The sequence below is a fragment of the Rhipicephalus microplus genome, chromosome 3 (assembly GCF_043290135.1).
Source record: "Rhipicephalus microplus isolate Deutch F79 chromosome 3, USDA_Rmic, whole genome shotgun sequence".
NCBI lineage: Eukaryota > Metazoa > Arthropoda > Arachnida > Ixodida > Ixodidae > Rhipicephalus > Rhipicephalus microplus.
In genome coordinates, this window is record NC_134702.1 from 210,203,706 (window position 1) to 210,224,230 (window position 20,525).

The 20,525-nt window shown below is 47.1% G+C and overlaps 28 non-coding genes across 28 annotated transcripts; all 28 read left to right on the forward strand.

The window, feature by feature from the left end:
• Positions 1 to 123: 123 nt before the first annotated feature.
• On the forward strand, positions 124 to 196 carry TRNAM-CAU (transfer RNA methionine (anticodon CAU)). The gene has a single exon. It is a non-coding gene; the product is annotated as a tRNA-Met (tRNA).
• Positions 197 to 1,135: 939 nt separating this feature from the next.
• TRNAM-CAU (transfer RNA methionine (anticodon CAU)) lies at positions 1,136 to 1,208 on the forward strand. The gene has a single exon. It is a non-coding gene; the product is annotated as a tRNA-Met (tRNA).
• A 164-nt stretch (positions 1,209 to 1,372) lies between these two features.
• Positions 1,373 to 1,445, forward strand: TRNAM-CAU (transfer RNA methionine (anticodon CAU)). The gene has a single exon. It is a non-coding gene; the product is annotated as a tRNA-Met (tRNA).
• A 638-nt stretch (positions 1,446 to 2,083) lies between these two features.
• On the forward strand, positions 2,084 to 2,156 carry TRNAM-CAU (transfer RNA methionine (anticodon CAU)). Its single transcript has one exon. It is a non-coding gene; the product is annotated as a tRNA-Met (tRNA).
• Positions 2,157 to 3,030: 874 nt separating this feature from the next.
• TRNAM-CAU (transfer RNA methionine (anticodon CAU)) lies at positions 3,031 to 3,103 on the forward strand. The gene has a single exon. It is a non-coding gene; the product is annotated as a tRNA-Met (tRNA).
• A 398-nt stretch (positions 3,104 to 3,501) lies between these two features.
• Positions 3,502 to 3,574, forward strand: TRNAM-CAU (transfer RNA methionine (anticodon CAU)). Its single transcript has one exon. It is a non-coding gene; the product is annotated as a tRNA-Met (tRNA).
• Positions 3,575 to 4,792: 1,218 nt separating this feature from the next.
• On the forward strand, positions 4,793 to 4,865 carry TRNAM-CAU (transfer RNA methionine (anticodon CAU)). Its single transcript has one exon. It is a non-coding gene; the product is annotated as a tRNA-Met (tRNA).
• A 401-nt stretch (positions 4,866 to 5,266) lies between these two features.
• TRNAM-CAU (transfer RNA methionine (anticodon CAU)) lies at positions 5,267 to 5,339 on the forward strand. The gene has a single exon. It is a non-coding gene; the product is annotated as a tRNA-Met (tRNA).
• Positions 5,340 to 6,688: 1,349 nt separating this feature from the next.
• Positions 6,689 to 6,761, forward strand: TRNAK-CUU (transfer RNA lysine (anticodon CUU)). The gene has a single exon. It is a non-coding gene; the product is annotated as a tRNA-Lys (tRNA).
• A 2,289-nt stretch (positions 6,762 to 9,050) lies between these two features.
• On the forward strand, positions 9,051 to 9,123 carry TRNAM-CAU (transfer RNA methionine (anticodon CAU)). Its single transcript has one exon. It is a non-coding gene; the product is annotated as a tRNA-Met (tRNA).
• A 163-nt stretch (positions 9,124 to 9,286) lies between these two features.
• Positions 9,287 to 9,359, forward strand: TRNAM-CAU (transfer RNA methionine (anticodon CAU)). The gene has a single exon. It is a non-coding gene; the product is annotated as a tRNA-Met (tRNA).
• Positions 9,360 to 9,521: 162 nt separating this feature from the next.
• On the forward strand, positions 9,522 to 9,594 carry TRNAM-CAU (transfer RNA methionine (anticodon CAU)). The gene has a single exon. It is a non-coding gene; the product is annotated as a tRNA-Met (tRNA).
• Positions 9,595 to 9,757: 163 nt separating this feature from the next.
• Positions 9,758 to 9,830, forward strand: TRNAM-CAU (transfer RNA methionine (anticodon CAU)). The gene has a single exon. It is a non-coding gene; the product is annotated as a tRNA-Met (tRNA).
• Positions 9,831 to 10,813: 983 nt separating this feature from the next.
• Positions 10,814 to 10,886, forward strand: TRNAM-CAU (transfer RNA methionine (anticodon CAU)). Its single transcript has one exon. It is a non-coding gene; the product is annotated as a tRNA-Met (tRNA).
• Positions 10,887 to 11,287: 401 nt separating this feature from the next.
• TRNAM-CAU (transfer RNA methionine (anticodon CAU)) lies at positions 11,288 to 11,360 on the forward strand. Its single transcript has one exon. It is a non-coding gene; the product is annotated as a tRNA-Met (tRNA).
• A 164-nt stretch (positions 11,361 to 11,524) lies between these two features.
• On the forward strand, positions 11,525 to 11,597 carry TRNAM-CAU (transfer RNA methionine (anticodon CAU)). Its single transcript has one exon. It is a non-coding gene; the product is annotated as a tRNA-Met (tRNA).
• Positions 11,598 to 11,995: 398 nt separating this feature from the next.
• TRNAM-CAU (transfer RNA methionine (anticodon CAU)) lies at positions 11,996 to 12,068 on the forward strand. The gene has a single exon. It is a non-coding gene; the product is annotated as a tRNA-Met (tRNA).
• A 163-nt stretch (positions 12,069 to 12,231) lies between these two features.
• Positions 12,232 to 12,304, forward strand: TRNAM-CAU (transfer RNA methionine (anticodon CAU)). The gene has a single exon. It is a non-coding gene; the product is annotated as a tRNA-Met (tRNA).
• Positions 12,305 to 13,286: 982 nt separating this feature from the next.
• TRNAM-CAU (transfer RNA methionine (anticodon CAU)) lies at positions 13,287 to 13,359 on the forward strand. The gene has a single exon. It is a non-coding gene; the product is annotated as a tRNA-Met (tRNA).
• A 401-nt stretch (positions 13,360 to 13,760) lies between these two features.
• On the forward strand, positions 13,761 to 13,833 carry TRNAM-CAU (transfer RNA methionine (anticodon CAU)). The gene has a single exon. It is a non-coding gene; the product is annotated as a tRNA-Met (tRNA).
• Positions 13,834 to 14,234: 401 nt separating this feature from the next.
• Positions 14,235 to 14,307, forward strand: TRNAM-CAU (transfer RNA methionine (anticodon CAU)). The gene has a single exon. It is a non-coding gene; the product is annotated as a tRNA-Met (tRNA).
• Positions 14,308 to 15,654: 1,347 nt separating this feature from the next.
• On the forward strand, positions 15,655 to 15,727 carry TRNAK-CUU (transfer RNA lysine (anticodon CUU)). The gene has a single exon. It is a non-coding gene; the product is annotated as a tRNA-Lys (tRNA).
• Positions 15,728 to 16,365: 638 nt separating this feature from the next.
• Positions 16,366 to 16,438, forward strand: TRNAT-CGU (transfer RNA threonine (anticodon CGU)). Its single transcript has one exon. It is a non-coding gene; the product is annotated as a tRNA-Thr (tRNA).
• Positions 16,439 to 17,782: 1,344 nt separating this feature from the next.
• TRNAM-CAU (transfer RNA methionine (anticodon CAU)) lies at positions 17,783 to 17,855 on the forward strand. Its single transcript has one exon. It is a non-coding gene; the product is annotated as a tRNA-Met (tRNA).
• A 163-nt stretch (positions 17,856 to 18,018) lies between these two features.
• Positions 18,019 to 18,091, forward strand: TRNAM-CAU (transfer RNA methionine (anticodon CAU)). The gene has a single exon. It is a non-coding gene; the product is annotated as a tRNA-Met (tRNA).
• A 164-nt stretch (positions 18,092 to 18,255) lies between these two features.
• On the forward strand, positions 18,256 to 18,328 carry TRNAM-CAU (transfer RNA methionine (anticodon CAU)). The gene has a single exon. It is a non-coding gene; the product is annotated as a tRNA-Met (tRNA).
• A 402-nt stretch (positions 18,329 to 18,730) lies between these two features.
• On the forward strand, positions 18,731 to 18,803 carry TRNAM-CAU (transfer RNA methionine (anticodon CAU)). The gene has a single exon. It is a non-coding gene; the product is annotated as a tRNA-Met (tRNA).
• Positions 18,804 to 18,966: 163 nt separating this feature from the next.
• TRNAM-CAU (transfer RNA methionine (anticodon CAU)) lies at positions 18,967 to 19,040 on the forward strand. Its single transcript has one exon. It is a non-coding gene; the product is annotated as a tRNA-Met (tRNA).
• The last annotated feature ends 1,485 nt before the right edge of the window (positions 19,041 to 20,525 follow it).

The window sequence follows — 20,525 nt, forward strand, 5'->3', positions numbered from 1 at the left end:
AGGTCGTGAGGAGTGCGCTGTCAGGAGCAGTAATGAATGACAGTTGCTCGGTTTTCTTATTTTTTCAACCTTTAATTTGTGGGAACTAATGATACCGGTTGCGTTTCCCAGTGACCCCAGTCTGCCTCGGTAGCGCAGTAGGCAGCGCGTCAGTCTCATATTCTGAAGGTCGTGAGTTCAATCCTCACCCGGGGCAAAGGTGGTGAAGTTTTTTTGTTTGTTTATGAGAGTTTATTTATTTATTTTTTTATTTATTATATCCTCAAAGGTTCCGTATGGAACTTTACATGAGGGGTGGGCGATGAAAGGCGGTATCAAAAGTAATGGTTAAGATGCAGTTGAGTCTGCTGCTTGTATGGCATTCTTGAAGCGCGCAGAATCTCGGATGACTGCCGCCTCTTCCGGAAGGTCAGGAAGTGCTTCTGAGAGTTTAATTAGGTCGTGAAGGGGCCGCTGTCTGGAGCAGTAATGAATGACTGTTGCTGAGTTTTCTTACTTTTTCGACCTTTAACTTGTGGGAACTATTGATACCGGTTGTGTTTCCCAGTGACACCAGTCCGCCTCGGTAGCGCAGTAGGCGGCGCGTCAGTCTCATAATCTCAAGGTCGTGAGTTCAATCCTCACCCGGGGCAAAGGCGCTGAAGTTTTTTGTTTGCATTACTGCCTCGGAAGCGCACTAGGCAGCGCGTCAGTCTCATAATCTGAAGGTCGTGAGTTCAATCCTCACCCGGGGCAACTTTGGTGCAGATTTTTTGTTTGCTCATGAGAGTTTAATTAGGTCATAAGGGGTGCACTGTCTAGAGCAGTAATAAATGACTGTTGCTCAGTTTTCTTACTTTTCCACCTTTTTGTTTGTGGGAACTAATGATACCGGTTGCGTTTGTCAGGGACTCCTGTCTGCCTCGGTAGCGCAGTAGGCAGCGCGTCAGTCTCATGATCTGAAGGTCGTGAGTTCAATCCTCACAGGGGCAAAGGCGGTGCAGATTTTTTGTTTGCTTATGAGAGTTTAGTTAGGTCGTGAGGGGTGCACTGTGTGGAGCAGTAATGAATTTCTGTTGCTCGGTTTTCTTACTTTTTTGACCTTTAATTTGTGGGAACTAATGATACCGGTTGCGTTTCGCAGTGACCCCTGTCCGCCTCGGTAGCGCAGTAGGCAGCGCGTCAGTCTCATAATTTGAAGGTCGTGAGTTCCATCCTCACCCGGGGCAAAGGCGGTGTAGTTGTTTTGTTTGCTTATGAGAGTTTAATTAGGTCGTGAAGGGTGCGCTGTCCTGAGCAGTAATGAATGACTGTTGCTGAGTTTTCTTACTTTTTCGACCTTTAACATGTGGGAACGATTGATACCGGTTGTGTTTCCCAGTGACACCTGTTCGCCTCGGTAGCGCAGTAGGCAGCGCGTCAGTCTCATAATCTGAAGGTCGTGAGTTCAATCCTCACCCGGGGCAAATTTGTTGCAGATTTTTTGTTTGCTCATGAGAGTTTAATTAGGTCGTGAGGGGTGCACTGTCTGGAGCAGTAGTAAATGACTGTTGCTCAGTTTTCTTACTTTTTCCACCTTTAATTTGTGGGAACTAATCATACCGGTTGCGTTTCGCAGTGACCCCTGTCCGCCTCGGTAGCGGAGTAGGCAGCGCGTCAGTCTCATAATCTGAAGGTCGTGAGTTCCATCCTCACCCGGGGCAAAGGCGGTGTAGTTGTTTTGTTTGCTTATGAGAGTTTAATTAGGTCGTGAAGGGTGCGCTGTCTGGTGCAGTAATGAATGACTGTTGCTGAGTTTTCTTACTTTTTCGACCTTTAACTTGTGGGAACTATTGATACCGGTTTTGTTTCCCAGTGACACCAGTCCGCCTCGGTAGCGCAGTAGGCGGCGCTTCAGTCTCATAATCTGAAGATCGTGAGTTCAATCCACACCCGGGCCAATGGCGGTGCAGATTTTTTGTTCGCCTATGAGAGTTTAATTAGGTCGTGAGGGGTGCGCTGTCCTGAGCAGTAATGAATGACTGTTGCTGAGTTTTCTTACTTTTTCGACCTTTAACATGTGGGAACGATTGATACCGGTTGTGTTTCCCAGTGACACCTGTTCGCCTCGGTAGCGCAGTAGGCAGCGCGTCAGTCTCATAATCTGAAGGTCGTGAGTTCAATCCTCACCCGGGGCAAATTTGTTGCAGATTTTTTGTTTGCTCATGAAAGTTTAATTAGGTCGTGAGGGGTGCACTGTCTGGAGCAGTAAATTATGACTGTTGCTCAGTTTTCTTACTTTTTCCACCTTTAATTTGTGGGAACTAATGATACCGGTTGCGTTTCCCAGTGACCCCTGTCCGCGTCGGTAGCGCAGTAGGCAGCGCGTCAGTCTCGTAATCTGAAGATCGTGAGTTCAATCCTCTCCCGGGGCAAAGGCGGTGAATATGGTTTCTTTGCTTCTGAGAGTTTAATTAGGTCGTGAAGGGGCCGCTGTCTGGAGCAGTAATGAATGACTGTTGCTGAGTTTTCTTACTTTTTCGACCTTTAACTTGTGGGAACTATTGATACCGGTTGTGTTTCCCAGTGACACCAGTCCGCCTCGGTAGCGCAGTATGCGGCGCGTCAGTCTCATAATCTCAAGGTCGTGAGTTCAATCCTCACCCGGGGCAAAGGCGCTGAAGTTTTTTGTTTGCTTATGAGAGTTTAATTATGTCGTGAGGGGTGCGCTGTCTGGAGCAGTAATGAATGACTGCTGCTGAGTTTTCTTACTTTTTCGACCTTTAACTTGTGGGAACTATTGATGCCGGTTGTGCTTCCCAGTGTCACCTGTCCGCCTCGGTAGTGCAGTAGGCAGCGCGTCAGTCTCATAATCTGAAGGTCGTGAGTTCAATCCTAAGGCGGGCCAATGTCGATGCAGTTTTTTTGTTTGCTTATGAGAGTTTAATTAGGTCGTGAGGGGTGCGCTGTCTGGAACAGTAATGAATGACTGTTGCTGAATTTTCTTATTTTTTCGACCTTTAATTTGTGAAAACGAATGATACCGGTTGCGTTTGCCAGTCACCCCTGTCCGCCTCGGTAGCCCAGTAGGCAGCGCGTCAGTCTCATAATCTGAAGGTCGTGAGTTCAATCCTCACCCGGGGCAGAGGCGGTGCAGATGTTTAGTTTGCTTATGAGGGTTTAATTAGGTCGTGAGGGGTGCACTGTCTGGAGCAGTAATGAATGACTGTTGCCCAGTCTTCTTATTTTTTCGACCTTTATTTGTGGAAACGAATGATACCGGTTGCGTTTCCCCGTGACCCCTGTCCGCCTCGGTAGCGCTGTAGGCAGCGCGTCAGTCTCATAATCTGAAGGTCGTGAGTTCAATTCTCACCCAGGGAAAGGTGGTGCAGATATTTGTTTGCTTATAAGAGTTTAATTAGGTCGTGAGGGGTGCGCTGTCTGGAGCAGTAATGAATGACTGTTGCTGAGTTTTCTTACTTTTTCAATTTTTAACTTGTGGGAACTATTGATACTGGTTGTGTTTCCCAATGACACCTGTCTGCCTCGGTAGCGCAGTAGGCAGCGCGTCAGTTTCATAATCTGAAGGTCGTGAGTTCAATCCTCACCCGGGGCAAAGGTGGTGCAGTTCTTTGTTTGCTTATGAGAGTTTAATTAGGTCGTGAGGGGTGCGCTGTCTGAAGCAGTAATGAATGACTGTTGCTGAGTTTTCTTACTTTTTCGACCTTTAACTTGTGGGAACTATTGATACCTGTTGTGTTTTCCAGTGACACCTGTCCGCCTCGGTAGCGCAGTAGGCAGCGCGTCAGGCTCATAATCTGAAGGTCGTGAGTTCAATCCTTACCCGGGCCAAAGGCGGTGCAGTTTTTTTGTTTGCTTATGAGAGTTTAATTAGGTTTGGGGGGTGCGCTGTCTGGAGCAGTAATGAATGACTGTTGCTGAGTTTTCTTACTTTTTCGACCTTTAGCTTGAGGGAACTATTGATACCGGTTGTGTTTCCCAGTGACACCTGTCCGCCTCGGTAGCACAGTATGAAGATGTGACAGCACTTTTACACGTGCCACTGCACTGTATTCCTATATTGATTTGTACTGTTTGCGAAGCAGGCAATAAAGAAAAAAAAAGCCTCGGTAGCGCAGTAGGCAGCGCGTCAGTCTCATAATCTGAAGGTCGTGTGTTCAATTATCACCCAGGCCAAAGGCGGTGCAGTTTTTTGTTTGCTTATGACAGTTTAATTAGGTCGTGAGGAGTGCGCTGTCAGGAGCAGTAATGAATGACAGTTGCTCGGTTTTCTTATTTTTTCAACCTTTAATTTGTGGGAACTATTGATGCCGGTTGTGTTTCCCAGAGACACCTGTCCGCCTCGGAAGCGCAGTAGGCAGCGCGTCAGTCTCATAATCTGAAGGTCGTGAGTTCAATACACACCCAGGGTAAAGGCGGTACACATTTTTTGTTTGCTTATGAGAGTTTAATTAGGTCGTGAGGGGTGCGCTGTCTGGAGCAGTAATAATTGACAGTTGCTCGGTTTTCTTATTTTTTCAACCTTTAATTTGTGGGAACTATTGATGCCGGTTGTGTTTCCCAGAGACACCTGTCCGCCTCGGAAGCGCAGTAGGCAGCGCGTCAGTCTCATAATCCGAAGGTCGTGAGTTCCATACACACCCAGGGTAAAGGCGGTACACATTTTTTGTTTGCTTATGAGAGTTTAATTAGGTCGTGAGGGGTGCGCTGTCTGGAGCAGTAATAATTGACTGTTGCTCGGTTTTCTTACTGTTTCAATTTTTAACTTGTGGAAACTATTGATACCGGTTGTGTTTTCAAGTGACCCCTGTCCGCTTCGGTAGCGCAGTAGGCAGCGCGTCAGTCTCATAATCTGAAGGTCGTGAGTTCAATCCTCACCCGGGGCAAAGGCGGTGCAGATTTTTTGTTTGCTCATGAGATTTTAATTAGGTCGGGAGGGGTGCACTGTCTGGAGCAGTAATGAATGACTGTTGCCCAGTTTTCCTATTTTTTCGACCTTTAATTTGTGGAAACGAATGATACCGGTTGCGTTTCGCAGTGATCCCTGTCCGCCTCGGTATCGCAGTAGGCAGCGCGTCAGTCTCATAATCTGAAGGTCGTGAGTTCAATTATCACCCAGGCCAAAGGCAGTGCAGATTTTTTGTTAGCCTATGACAGTTTAATTAGGTTGTGAGGGGTGCGCTGTCCTGAGCAGTAATGAATGACTGTTGCTGAGTTTTCTTACTTTTTCGACCTTTAACATGTGAGAACTATTGATACCGGTTGTGTTTCCCAGTGACGCCTGTTTGCCTCGGTAGCGCAGTAGGCAGCGCGTCAGTCTCATAATCTGAAGGTCGTGAGTTCAATCCTCATCCGGGGCAAATTTGTTGCAGATTTTTTGTTTGCTCATGAGAGTTTAATTAGGTCGTGAGGGGTGCACTGTCTTGAGCAGTAATGAATGACAGTTGTTCGGTTTTCTTATTTTTTCAACCTTTAATTTGTGGGAACTAATGATACCGGTTGTGTTTCCCAGTGACCCCTGTCCGCCTCGGTAGCGCAGTAGGCGGCGCGTCAGTCTCATAATCTCAAGGTCGTGAGTTCAATCCTCACCCGGGGAAAAGGCGCTGAAGTTTTTTGTTTGCTTATGAGAGTTTAATTAAGTCGTGAAGGGTGCGCTGTCTGGAGCAGTAATGAATGACTGTTGCTGAGTTTTCTTACTTTTTCGACCTTTAACTTGTGGGAACTATTGATACCGGTTGTGTTTCCCAGTGACACCAGTCCGCCTCGGTAGCGCAGTAGGCGGTGCGTCAGTCTCATAATCTCAAGGTCGTGAGTTCAATCCACATCCGGGGCAAAGGCGGTGCAGAATTTTTGTTTGCCTTTGAGAGTTTAATTAGGTCGTGAGGGGTGCGCTGTTTGGAGCAGTAATGAATGACTGTTGCTGAATTTTCTTACTTTTTCGACCTTTAACGTGTGGGAACTATTGATACCGGTTGTGTTTCCCAGTGACACCTGTCCGCCTCGGTAGCGCAGTATGCAGCGCGTCAGTCTCATAATCTGAAGGTCGTGAGTTCAATCCACACCCGGGGCAAAGGCGGTAAAGTTTTTTGTTTGCTTATGAGAGTTTAATTAGGTCGTGAGGGGTGCACTGTCTGGAGCAGTAATGAATGACTGTTGCTCGGTTTTCTTACTTTTTCGACCTTTAATTTGTGGGAAATAATGATACCGGTTGCGTTTCCCAGTGACCCCTGTCCGCCTCGGTAGTGCAAAAGCAGCACGTCTGTCTCATAATCTGAAGGTCGTGAGTTCAATCCCCACCCGGGGCAAAGGTGTTGCAGATTTTTTTTTTGTTTTCCTATGAGAGATTTATTGGGTCGTGAGGGTTGCGCTGTCTGGAGCAGTAATGAATGACTGTTGCTCAGTTTTCTTACTTTTTCGACCTATAGTTTGTGGGAACTAATGATACCGGTTGCGTTTCCCAGTGACCCCTGTCTGCCTCGGAAGCGCACTAGGCAGCGCGTCAGTCTCATAATCTGAAGGTCGTGAGTTCAATTCTCACCCAGGCCAAAGGCGGTGCAGTTTTTTGTTTGCTTATGACAGTTTAATTAGGTCGTGAGGAGTGCGCTGTCAGGAGCAGTAATGAATGACAGTTGCTCGGTTTTCTTATTTTTTCAACCTTTAATTTGTGGGAACTAATGATACCGGTTGCGTTTCCCAGTGACCCCAGTCTGCCTCGGTAGCGCAGTAGGCAGCGCGTCAGTCTCTTATTCTGAAGCTCGTGAGTTCAATCCTCACCCGGGGCAAAGGCGGTGAAGTTTTTTGTTTGTTTATGAGAGTTTAATTAGGTCGAGAAGGGTGCGCTGTCTGGAGCAGTAATGAATGACTGTTGCCGAGTTTTCTTACTTTTTCAACCTTTAATTTGTGGGAACTAATGATACCGGTTGCGTTTCCCAGTGACCCCTGTCCGCCTCGGTAGTGCAAAGGCAGCACGTCTGTCTCATAATCTGAAGGTCGTGAGTTCAATCCCCACCCGGGGCAAAGGTGTTGCAGATTGTTTTGTTTTCCTATGAGAGATTTATTGGGTCGTGAGGGGTGCGCTGTCTGGAGCAGTAATGAATGACTGTTGCTCGGTTTTCTTACTTTTTCGACCTATAGTTTGTGGGAACTAATGATACCGGTTGCATTTCCCAGTGACCCCTGTCTGCCTCGGTAGCGATTAAGCAGCGCGTCAGTCTCATAATCTGAAGGTCGTGAGTTCAATCATAACCCAGGGCAAAGGCGGTGCAGATTTTTTGTTTGCTTTTGAGAGTTTAATTAGGTCGTGAGGGGTGCACTGTGTGGAGCAGTAATGAATTACTGTTGCTCGGTTTTCTTACTTTTTCGACCTTTAATTTGTGGGAACTAATGATACCGGTTGCGTTTGGCAGTGACCCCTGTCCGCCTCGGTAGCGAAGTAGGCAGCGCGTCAGTCTCATAATCTGAAGATCGTGAGTTCAATCCTCACCCGGGGCAAATTTGTTGCAGATTTTTTGTTTGCTCATGAGAGTTTAATTAGGTCGTGAGGGGTGCACTGTCTGGAGCAGTAATAAATGACTGTTGCTCAGTTTTCTTACTTTTTCCACCTTTAATTTGTGGGAACTAAGTATACCGGTTGCGTTTCCCAGTGACCCCTGTCCGCGTTGGTAGCGCAGTAGGCAGCGCGTCAGTCTCGTAATCTGAAGGTCGTGAGTTCAATTCTCCCAGGGCAAAGGCGGTGAATATGGTTTCTTTGCTTCTGAGAGTTTAATTAGGTCGTGAAGGGGCCGCTGTCTGGAGCAGTAATGAATGACTGTTGCTGAGTTTTCTTACTTTTTCGACCTTTAACTTGTGGGAACTATTGATACCGGTTGTGTTTCCCAGTGACACCAGTCCGCCTCAGTAGTGCAGTAGGCGGCGCGTCAGTCTCATAATCTGAAGGTCGTGAGTTCAATCCTCACCCGGGGCAAAGGCAGTGCAGATTTTTTGTTTGCTCATGAGATTTTAATTAGGTCGGGAGGGGTGCGCTGTCTGGAGCAGTAATAAATGACTGTTGCTCGGTTTTCTTACTTTTTCGACCTTTAATTTGTGGGAACTAATGATACCGGTTGCGTTTCACAGTGACCCCTGTCCGCCTCGGTAGCGCAGTAGGCGGCGCGTCAGTCTCATAATCTCAAGGTCGTGAGTTCAATCCTCACCCGGGGAAAAGGCGCTGAAGTTTTTTGTTTGCTTATGAGAGTTTAATTAAGTCGTGAGGGGTGCGCTGTCTGGAGCAGTAATGAATGACTGTTGCTCGGTTTTCTTACTTTTTCGACCTATAGTTTGTGGGAACTAATGATACCGGTTGCGTTTCCCAGTGACCCCTGTCTGCCTCGGAAGCGCACTAGGCAGCGCGTCAGTCTCATAATCTGAAGGTCGTGAGTTCAATCCTCACCCGGGGCAACTTTGGTGCAGAATTTTTGTTTGCTCATGAGAGTTTAATTAGGTCATGAGGGGTGCACTGTCTGGAGCAGTAATAAATGACTGTTGCTCAGTTTTCTTACTTTTTCCACCTTTTTTTGTGGGAACTAATGATACCGGTTGCGTTTGCCAGGGACTCCTGTCTGCCTCGGTAGCGCAGTAGGCAGCGCGTCAGTCTCATAATCTGAAGGTCGTGAGTTCAATCCTCACAGGGGCAAAGGCGGTGCAGATTTTTTGTTTGCTTATGAGAGTTTATTTAGGTCGTGAGGGGTGCACTGTGTGGAGCAGTAATGAATTACATTTGCTCGGTTTTCTTACTTTTTCGACCTTTAATTTGTGGGAACTAATGATACCGGTTGCGTTTCGCAGTGACCCCTGTCCGCCTCGGTAGCGCAGTAGGCGGCGCGTCAGTCTCATAATCTCAAGGTCGTGAGTTCAATCCTCACCCAGGGCAAAGGCGCTGAAGTTTTTTGTTTGCTTTTGAGAGTTTAATTAAGTCGTGAGGGGTGCGCTGTCTGGAGCAGTAATGAATGACTGCTGCTGAGTTTTCTTACTTTTTCGACCTTTAATTTGTGGAAACGAATGATACCGGTTGCGTTTGCCAGTCACCCCTGTCCGCCTCGGTAGCCCAGTAGGCAGCGCGTCAGTCTCATAATCTGAAGGTCGTGAGTTCAATCCTCACCCGGGGCAGAGGCGGTGCAGATGTTTTGTTTGCTTATGAGGGTTTAATTAGGTCGTGAGGGGTGCACTGTCTGGAGCAGTAATGAATGACTGTTGCCCAGTCTTCTTATTTTTTCGACCTTTATGTGTGGAAACGAATGATACCGGTTGCGTTTCCCCGTGACCCCTGTCCGCCTCGGTAGCGCAGTAGGCAGCGCGTCAGTCTCATAATCTGAAGGTCGTGAGTTCAATTCTCACCCGGGGAAAGGTGGTGCAGATATTTGTTTGCTTATAAGAGTTTAATTAGGTCGTGAGGGGTGCGCTGTCTGGAGCAGTAATGAATGACTGTTGCTGAGTTTTCTTACTTTTTCAATTTTTAACTTGTGGGAACTATTGATACTGGTTGTGTTTCCCAATGACACCTGTCTGCCTCGGTAGCGCAGTAGGCAGCGCGTCAGTTTCATAATCTGAAGGTCGTGAGTTCAATCCTCACCCGGGGCAAAGGTGGTGCAGTTCTTTGTTTGCTTATGAGAGTTTAATTAGGTCGTGAGGGGTGCGCTGTCTGAAGCAGTAATGAATGACTGTTGCTGAGTTTTCTTACTTTTTCGACCTTTAACTTGTGGGAACTATTGATACCTGTTGTGTTTTCCAGTAACACCTGTCCGCCTCGGTAGCGCAGTAGGCAGCGTGTCAGGCTCATAATCTGAAGGTCGTGAGTTCAATCCTCACCCGGGCCAAAGGCGGTGCAGTTTTTTTGTTTGCTTATGAGAGTTTAATTAGGTCTTGAGGGGTGCGCTGTCTGGAGCAGTATTGAATGACTGTTGCTGAGTTTTCTTACTTTTTCGACCTTTAGCTTGAGGGAACTATTGATACCGGTTGTGTTTCCCAGTGACACCTGTCCGCCTCGGTAGCACAGTATGAAGATGTGACAGCACTTTTACACGTGACACTGCACTGTATTCCTATATTGATTTGTACTGTTTGCGAAGCAGGCAATAAAGAAAAAAAAAGCCTCGGTAGCGCAGTAGGCAGCGCGTCAGTCTCATAATCTGAAGGTCGTGAGTTCAATTATCACCCAGGCCAAAGGCGGTGCAGTTTTTTGTTTGCTTATGACAGTTTAATTAGGTCGTGAGGAGTGCGCTGTCAGGAGCAGTAATGAATGACAGTTGCTCGGTTTTCTAATTTTTTCAACCTTTAATTTGTGGGAACTATTGATGCCGGTTGTGTTTCCCAGAGACACCTGTCCGCCTCGGAAGCGCAGTAGGCAGCGCGTCAGTCTCATAATCTGAAGGTCGTGAGTTCAATACACACCCAGGGTAAAGGCGGTACACATTTTTTGTTTGCTTATGAGAGTTTAATTAGGTCGTGAGGGGTGCGCTGTCTGGAGCAGTAATAATTGACAGTTGCTCGGTTTTCTTATTTTTTCAACCTTTAATTTGTGGGAACTATTGATGCCGGTTGTGTTTCCCAGAGACACCTGTCCGCCTCGGAAGCGCAGTAGGCAGCGCGTCAGTCTCATAATCTGAAGGTCGTGAGTTCCATACACACCCAGGGTAAAGGCGGTACACATTTTTTGTTTGCTTATGAGAGTTTAATTAGGTCGTGAGGGGCGCGCTGTCTGGAGCAGTAATAATTGACTGTTGCTCGGTTTTCTTACTGTTTCAATTTTTAACTTGTGGAAACTATTGATGCCGGTTGTGTTTTCAAGTGACCCCTGTCCGCTTCGGTAGCGCAGTAGGCAGCGCGTCAGTCTCATAATCTGAAGGTCGTGAGTTCAATCCTCACCCGGGGCAAAGGCGGTGCAGATTTTTTGTTTGCTCATGAGATTTTAATTAGGTCGGGAGGGGTGCACTGTCTGGAGCAGTAATGAATGAATGTTGCCCAGTTTTCCTATTTTTTCGACCTTTAATTTGTGGAAACGAATGATACCGGTTGCGTTTCGCAGTGATCCCTGTCCGCCTCGGTATCGCAGTAGGCAGCGCGTCAGTCTCATAATCTGAAGGTCGTGAGTTCAATTATCACCCAGGCCAAAGGCAGTGCAGATTTTTTGTTAGCCTATGACAGTTTAATTAGGTTGTGAGGGGTGCGCTGTCCTGAGCAGTAATGAATGACTGTTGCTGAGTTTTCTTACTTTTTCGACCTTTAACATGTGAGAACTATTGATACTGGTTGTGTTTCCCAGTGACGCCTGTTTGCCTCGGTAGCGCAGTAGGCAGCGCGTCAGTCTCATAATCTGAAGGTCGTGAGTTCAATCCTCACCCGGGGCAAATTTGTTGCAGAATTTTTGTTTGCTCATGAGAGTTTAATTAGGTCATGAGGGGTGCACTGTCTGGAGCAGTAATAAATGACTGTTGCTCAGTTTTCTTACTTTTTCCACCTTTTTTTTGTGGGAACTAATGATACCGGTTGCGTTTGCCAGGGACTCCTGTCCGCCTCGGTAGCCCAGTAGGCAGCGCGTCAGTCTCATAATCTGAAGGTCGTGAGTTCAATCCTCACCCGGGGCAGAGGCGGTGCAGATGTTTTGTTTGCTTATGAGGGTTTAATTAGGTCGTGAGGGGTGCACTGTCTGGAGCAGTAATGAATGACTGTTGCCCAGTCTTCTTATTTTTTCGACCTTTATGTGTGGAAACGAATGATACCGGTTGCGTTTCCCCGTGACCCCTGTCCACCTCGGCAGCGCAGTAGGCAGCGCGTCAGTCTCATAATCTGAAGGTCGTGAGTTCAATTCTCACCCGGGGAAAGGTGGTGCAGATATTTGTTTGCTTATAAGAGTTTAATTAGGTCGTGAGGGGTGCGCTGTCTGGAGCAGTAATGAATGACTGTTGCTGAGTTTTCTTACTTTTTCAATTTTTAACTTGTGGGAACTATTGATACTGGTTGTGTTTCCCAATGACACCTGTCTGCCTCGGTAGCGCAGTAGGCAGCGCTTCAGTTTCATAATCTGAAGGTCGTGAGTTCAATCCTCACCCGGGGCAAAGGTGGTGCAGTTCTTTGTTTGCTTATGAGAGTTTAATTAGGTCGTGAGGGGTGCGCTGTCTGAAGCAGTAATGAATGACTGTTGCTGAGTTTTCTTACTTTTTCGACCTTTAACTTGTGGGAACTATTGATACCTGTTGTGTTTTCCAGTAACACCTGTCCGCCTCGGTAGCGCAGTAGGCAGCGCGTCAGGCTCATAATCTGAAGGTCGTGAGTTCAATCCTCACCCGGGCCAAAGGCGGTGCAGTTTTTTTGTTTGCTTATGAGAGTTTAATTAGGTCTTGAGGGGTGCGCTGTCTGGAGCAGTAATGAATGACTGTTGCTGAGTTTTCTTACTTTTTCGACCTTTAGCTTGAGGGAACTATTGATACCGGTTGTGTTTCCCAGTGACACCTGTCCGCCTCGGTAGCACAGTATGAAGATGTGACAGCACTTTTACACGTGACACTGCACTGTATTCCTATATTGATTTGTACTGTTTGCGAAGCAGGCAATAAAGAAAAAAAAAGCCTCGGTAGCGCAGTAGGCAGCGCGTCAGTCTCATAATCTGAAGGTCGTGAGTTCAATTATCACCCAGGCCAAAGGCGGTGCAGTTTTTTGTTTGCTTATGACAGTTTAATTAGGTCGTGAGGAGTGCGCTGTCAGGAGCAGTAATGAATGACAGTTGCTCGGTTTTCTTATTTTTCAACCTTTAATTTGTGGGAACTATTGATGCCGGTTGTGTTTCCCAGAGACACCTGTCCGCCTCGGAAGCGCAGTAGGCAGCGCGTCAGTCTCATAATCTGAAGGTCGTGAGTTCAATACACACCCAGGGTAAAGGCGGTACACATTTTTTGTTTGCTTATGAGAGTTTAATTAGGTCGTGAGGGGTGCGCTGTCTGGAGCAGTAATAATTGACAGTTGCTCGGTTTTCTTATTTTTTCAACCTTTAATTTGTGGGAACTATTGATGCCGGTTGTGTTTCCCAGAGACACCTGTCCGCCTCGGAAGCGCAGTAGGCAGCGCGTCAGTCTCATAATCTGAAGGTCGTGAGTTCCATACACACCCAGGGTAAAGGCGGTACACATTTTTTGTTTGCTTATGAGAGTTTAATTAGGTCGTGAGGGGTGCGCTGTCTGGAGCAGTAATAATTGACTGTTGCTCGGTTTTCTTACTGTTTCATTTTTTAACTTGTGGAAACTATTGATACCGGTTGTGTTTTCAAGTGACCCCTGTCCGCTTCGGTAGCGCAGTAGGCAGCGCGTCAGTCTCATAATCTGAAGGTCGTGAGTTCAATCCTCACCCGGGGCAAAGGCGGTGCAGATTTTTTGTTTGCTCATGAGATTTTAATTAGGTCGGGAGGGGTGCACTGTCTGGAGCAGTAATGAATGACTGTTGCCCAATTTTCCTATTTTTTCGACCTTTAATTTGTGGAAACGAATGATACCGGTTGCGTTTCGCAGTGATCCCTGTCCGCCTCGGTATCGCAGTAGGCAGCGCGTCAGTCTCATAATCTGAAGGTCGTGAGTTCAATTATCACCCAGGCCAAAGGCAGTGCAGATTTTTTGTTAGCCTATGACAGTTTAATTAGGTTGTGAGGGGTGCGCTGTCCTGAGCCGTAATGAATGACTGTTGCTGAGTTTTCTTACTTTTTTGACCTTTAACATGTGAGAACTATTGATACCGGTTGTGTTTCCCAGTGACGCCTGTTTGCCTCGGTAGCGCAGTAGGCAGCGCGTCAGTCTCATAATCTGAAGGTCGTGAGTTCAATCCTCACCCGGGGCAAATTTGTTGCAGATTTTTTGTTTGCTCATGAGAGTTTAATTAGGTCGTGAGGGGTGCACTGTCTTGAGCAGTAATGAATGACAGTTGTTCGGTTTTCTTATTTTTTCAACCTTTAATTTGTGGGAACTAATGATACCGGTTGCGTTTCCCAGTGACCCCTGTCCGCGTCGGTAGCGCAGTAGGCAGCGCGTCAGTCTCGTAATCTGAAGGTCGTGAGTTCAATCCTCTCCCGGGGCAAAGGCGGTGAATATGTTTTGTTTGCTTATGAGAGTTTAATTAGGTCGTGAGGGGTGCACTGTCTGGAGAAGTAATGAATGACTGTTGCTCGGTTTCCCTACTTTTTCGACCTTTAATTTGTGGGAACTAATGATACCGGTTAAGTTTCGCAGTGACCCCTGTCCGCCTCGGTAGCGCAGTAGGCAGCGCGTCAGTCTCATAATCTGAAGGTCGTGAGTTCCATCCTCACCCGGGGCAAAGGCGGTGTAGTTGGTTTCTTTGCTTATGAGAGTTTAATTAGGTTGTGAAGGGTGCGCTGTCTGGAGCAGTAATGAATGACTGTTGCTGAGTTTTCTTACTTTTTCGACCTTTAACTTGTGGGAACTATTGATACCGGTTGTGTTTCCCAGTGACACCAGTCCGCCTCGGTAGCGCAGTAGGCGGTGCGTCAGTCTCATAATCTCAAGGTCGTGAGTTCAATCCACATCCGGGGCAAAGGCGGTGCAGAATTTTTGTTTGCCTTTGAGAGTTTAATTAGGTCGTGAGGGGTGCGCTGTTTGGAGCAGTAATGAATGACTGTTGCTGAATTTTCTTACTTTTTCGACCTTTAACGTGTGGGAACTATTGATACCGGTTGTGTTTCCCAGTGACACCTGTCCGCCTCGGTAGCGCAGTATGCAGCGCGTCAGTCTCATAATCTGAAGGTCGTGAGTTCAATCCACACCCGGGGCAAAGGCGGTAAAGTTTTTTGTTTGCTTATGAGAGTTTAATTAGGTCGTGAGGGGTGCACAGTCTGGAGCAGTAATGAATGACTGTTGCTCGGTTTTCTTACTTTTTCGACCTTTAATTTGTGGGAACTAATGATACCGGTTGCGTTTCCCAGTGACCCCTGTCCGCCTCGGTAGTGCAAAAGCAGCACGTCTGTCTCATAATCTGAAGGTCGTGAGTTCAATCCCCACCCGGGGCAAAGGTGTTGCAGATTTTTTTTGTTTTCCTATGAGAGATTTATTGGGTCGTGAGGGTTGCGCTGTCTGGAGCAGTAATGAATGACTGTTGCTCAGTTTTCTTACTTTTTCGACCTATAGTTTGTGGGAACTAATGATACCGGTTGCGTTTCCCAGTGACCCCTGTCTGCCTCGGAAGCGCACTAGGCAGCGCGTCAGTCTCATAATCTGAAGGTCGTGAGTTCAATCCTCACCCGGGGCAACTTTGGTGCAGATTTTTTGTTTGCTCATGAGAGTTTAATTAGGTCGTGAGGGGTGCACTGTCTGGAGCAGTAATAAATGACTGTTGCTCGGTTTTCTTACTTTTTCGACCTTTTTTTGTGGGAACTAATGATACCGGTTGCGTTTCGCAGTGACCCCTGTCCGCCTCGGTAGCGCAGTAGGCAGCGCGTCAGTCTCATAATCTGAAGGTCGTGAGTTCAATTCTCACCCAGGCCAAAGGCGGTGCAGTTTTTTGTTTGCTTATGACAGTTTAATTAGGTCGTGAGGAGTGCGCTGTCAGGAGCAGTAATGAATGACAGTTGCTCGGTTTTCTTATTTTTTCAACCTTTAATTTGTGGGAACTAATGATACCGGTTGCGTTTCCCAGTGACCCCAGTCTGCCTCGGTAGCGCAGTAGGCAGCGCGTCAGTCTCTTATTCTGAAGCTCGTGAGTTCAATCCTCACCCGGGGCAAAGGCGGTGAAGTTTTTTTGTTTGTTTATGAGAGTTTAATTAGGTCGAGAAGGGTGCGCTGTCTGGAGCAGTAATGAATGACTGTTGCCGAGTTTTCTTACTTTTTCAACCTTTAATTTGTGGGAACTAATGATACCGGTTGCGTTTCCCAGTGACACCAGTCCGCCTCGGTAGCGCAGTAGGCGGTGCGTCAGTCTCATAATCTCAAGGTCGTGAGTTCAAGCCCCACCCGGGGCAAAGGTGTTGCAGATTGTTTTGTTTTCCTATGAGAGATTTATTGGGTCGTGAGGGGTGCGCTGTCTGGAGCAGTAATGAATGACTGTTGCTCGGTTTTCTTACTTTTTCGACCTATAGTTTGTGGGAACTAATGATACCGGTTGCATTTCCCAGTGACCCCTGTCTGCCTCGGTAGCGATTAAGCAGCGCGTCAGTCTCATAATCTGAAGGTCGTGAGTTCAATCATAACCCAGGGCAAAGGCGGTGCAGATTTTTTGTTTGCTTTTGAGAGTTTAATTAGGTCGTGAGGGGTGCACTGTGTGGAGCAGTAATGAATTACTGTTGCTCGGTTTTCTTACTTTTTCGACCTTTAATTTGTGAGAACTAATGATACTGGTTGCGTTTCGCAGTGACCCCTGTCCGCCTCGGTAGCGCAGTAGGCAGCGCGTCAGTCTCGTAATCTGAAGATCGTGAGTTCAATCCTCACCCGGGGCAAATTTGTTGCAGATTTTTTGTTTGCTCATGAGAGTTTAATTAGGTCTTGAGGGGTGCACTGTCTGGAGCAGTAATAAATGACTGTTGCTCAGTTTTCTTACTTTTTCCACCTTTAATTTGTGGGAACTAAGTATACCGGTTGCGTTTCCCAGTGACCCCTGTCCGCGTCGGTAGCGCAGTAGGCAGCGCGTCAGTCTCGTAATCTGAAGGTCGTGAGTTCAATCCTCTCCCAGGGCAAAGGCGGTGAATATGGTTTCTTTGCTTCTGAGAGTTTAATTAGGTCATGAAGGGGCCGCTGTCTGGAGCAGTAATGAATGACTGTTGCTGAGTTTTCTTACTTTTTCGACCTTTAACTTGTGGGAACTATTGATACCGGTTGTGTTTCCCAGTGACACCAGTCCGCCTCAGTAGTGCAGTAGGCGGCGCGTCAGTCTCATAATCTGAAGGTCGTGAGTTCAATCCTCACCCGGGGCAAAGGCGGTGCAGATTTTTTGTTTGCTTATGAGAGTTTAATTAAGTCGTGAGGGGTGCGCTGTCTGGAGCAGTAATGAATGACTGCTGCTGAGTTTTCTTACTTTTTCGACCTTTAACTTGTGGGAACTATTGATACCGGTTGTGTTTCCCAGTGTCACCTGTCCGCCTCGGTAGTGCAGTAGGCAGCGCGTCAGTCTCATAATCTGAAGGTCGTGAGTTCAATCCTAAGGCGGGCCAATGTCGATGCAGTTTTATTGTTTGCTTATGAGAGTTTAATTAGGTCGTGAGGGGTGCGCTGTCTGGAACAGTAATGAATGACTGTTGCTGAATTTTCTTATTTTTTCGACCTTTAATTTGTGGAAACGAATGATACCGGTTGCGTTTCCCCGTGACCCCTGTCCGCCTCGGTAGCGCAGTAGGCAGCGCGTCAGTCTCATAATCTGAAGGTCGTGAGCTCAATCCTCACCCGGGGAAAGGTGGTGCAGATATTTGTTTGCTTATAAGAGTTTAATTAAGTCGTGAGGGGTGCGCTGTCTGGAGCAGTAATGAATGACTGTTGCCCAGTCTTCTTATTTTTTCGACCTTTATTTGTGGAAACGAATGATACCGGTTGCGTTTCCCCGTGACCCCTGTCCGCCTCGGTAGCGCAGTAGGCAGCGCGTCAGTCTCATAATCTGAAGGTCGTGAGCTCAATCCTCACCCGGGGAAAGGTGGTGCAGATATTTGTTTGCTTATAAGAGTTTAATTAAGTCGTGAGGGGTGCGCTGTCTGGAGCAGTAATGAATGACTGTTGCTGAGTTTTCTTACTTTTTCAATTTTTAACTTGTGGGAACTATTGATACTGGTTGTGTTTCCCAATGACACCTGTCCGCCTCGGTAGCGCAGTAGGCAGCGCGTCAGTTTCATAATCTGAAGGTCGTGAGTTCAATCCTCACCCGGGGCAAAGGTGGTGCAGTTCTTTGTTTGCTTATGAGAGTTTAATTGGGTCGTGAGGGGTGCGCTGTCTGAAGCAGTAATGAATGACTGTTGCTGAGTTTTCTTACTTTTTCGACCTTTAACTTGTGGGAACTATTGATACCTGTTGTGTTTTCCAGTGACACCTGTCCGCCTCGGTAGCGCAGTAGGCAGCGCGTCAGGCTCATAATCTGAAGGTCGTGAGTTCAATCCTCACCCGGGCCAAAGGCGGTGCAGATTTTTTGTTTGCTCATGAGATTTTAATTAGGTCGGGAGGGGTGCACTGTCTGGAGCAGTAATGAATGACTGTTGCCCAGTTTTCCTATTTTTTCGACCTTTAATTTGTGGAAACGAATGATACCGGTTGCGTTTCGCAGTGATCCCTGTCCGCCTCGGTAGCGCAGTAGGCAGCGCGTCAGTCTCATAATCTGAAGGTCGTGAGTTCCATCCTCACCCGGGGCCAAGGCGGTGTAGTTGTTTTGTTTGCTTATGAGAGTTTAATTAGGTCGTGAAGGGTGCGCTGTCTGGAGCAGTAATGAATGACTGTTGCTGAGTTTTTTTTATTTTTTCGACCTTTAACTTGTTGGAAGTATTGATACCGGTTGTGTTTCCCAGTGACACCAGTCCGCCTCGTTAGCGCAGTAGGCGGTGCTTCAGTCTCATAATCTGAAGCTCGTGAGTTCAATCCCCACCCGGGGTAAAGGCGGTGCAGTTTTGTTGTTTGCTTATGAGAGTTTAATTAGGTCGTGAGGGGTGCGCTGTCTGGAGCAGTAATGAATGACTGTTGCTGAGTTTTTTTATTTTTTCGACTTTTAACTTGTTGGAACTATTGATACCGGTTGTGTTTCCCAGTGACGCTTGTTTGCCTCGGTAGCGCAGTAGGCAGCGCGTCAGTCTCATAATCTGAAAGTCGTGAGTTCAATCCTCACCCGGGGCAAATTTGTTGCAGATTTTTTGTTTGCTCATGAGAGTTTAATTAAGTCGTAAGGGGTGCACTGTCTTGAGCAGTAATGAATGACAGTTGTTCGGTTTTCTTATTTTTTCAACCTTTAATTTGTGGGAACTAATGATACCGGTTGCGTTTCGCAGTGACCCCTGTCAGCCTCGGTAGCGCAGTAGGCAGCGCGTCAGTCTCATAATCTGAAGGTCGTGAGTTCAATTCTCACCCAGGCCAAAGGCGGTGCAGTTTTTTGTTTGCTTATGACAGTTTAATTAGGTCGTGAGGAGTGCGCTGTCAGGAGCAGTAATGAATGACAGTTGCTCGGTTTTCTTATTTTTTCAACCTTTAATTTGTGGGAACTAATGATACCGGTTGCGTTTCCCAGTGACCCCAGTCTGCCTCGGTAGCGCAGTAGGCAGCGCGTAAGTCTCATATTCTGAAGCTCGTGAGTTCAATCCTCACCCGGGGCAAAGGCGGTGAAGTTTTTTTGTTTGTTTATGAGAGTTTAATTAGGTCGTGAAGGGTGCGCTGTCTGGAGCAGTAATGAATGACTGTTGCCGAGTTTTCTTACTTTTTCTACCTTTAACTTGTGGGAACTAATGATACCGGTTGCGTTTCCCAGTGACCCCTGTCCGCCTCGGTAGTGCAAAGGCAGCACGTCTGTCTCATAATCTGAAGGTCGTGAGTTCAATCCCCACCCGGGGCAAAGGTGTTGCAGATTTTTTTGTTTTCCTATGAGAGATTCATTGGGTCGTGAGGGGTGCGCTGTCTGGAGCAGTAATGAATGACTGTTGCTGAGTTTTCTTACTTTTTCGACCTTTAACTTGAGGGAACTATTGATACCGGTTGTGTTTCCCATTGACACCTGTCCGCCTCGGTAGCGCAGTAGGCAGCGCGTCAGTCTCATAATCTGAAGGTCGTGAGTTCAATTCTCACCCAGGCCAAAGGCGGTGCAGTTTTTTTGTTTGCTTATGACAGTTTAATTAGGTCGTGAGGAGTGCACTGTCAGGAGCAGTAATGAATGACAGTTGCTGGGTTTTCTTATTTTTTCAACCTTTAATTTGTGGGAACTAATGATACCGGTTGCGTTTCCCAGTGACCCCAGTCTGCCTCGGTAGCGCAGTAGGCAGCGCGTCAGTCTCATATTCTGAAGCTCGTGCGTTCAATCCTCACCCGGGGCAAAGGCGGTGAAGTTTTTTTTGTTTGTTTATGAGAGTTTAATTAGGTCGTGAAGGGTGCGCTGTCTGGAGCAGTAATGAATGACTGTTGCCGAGTTTTCTTACTTTTTCGACCTTTATTTTGTGGGAACTAATGATACCGGTTGCGTTTCCCAGTGACCCCTGTCTGCCTCGGTAGCGATTAAGCAGCGCGTCAGTCTCATAATCTGAAGGTCGTGAGTTCAATCATAACCCAGGGCAAAGGCGGTGCAGATTTTTTGTTTGCTTATGAGAGTTTATTTAGGTCATGAGGGGTGCACTGTCTGGAGCAGTAATAAATGACTGTTGCTCAGTTTTCTTACTTTTTCCACCTTTTTTTGTGGGAACTAATGATACCGGTTGCGTTTGCCAGGGACTCCTGTCTGCCTCGGTAGCGCAGTAGGCAGCGCGTCAGTCTCATAATCTGAAGGTCGTGAGTTCAATCCTCACAGGGGCAAAGGCGGTGCAGATTTTTTGTTTGCTTATGAGAGTTTAATTAGGTCGTGAGGGGCGCACTGTGTGG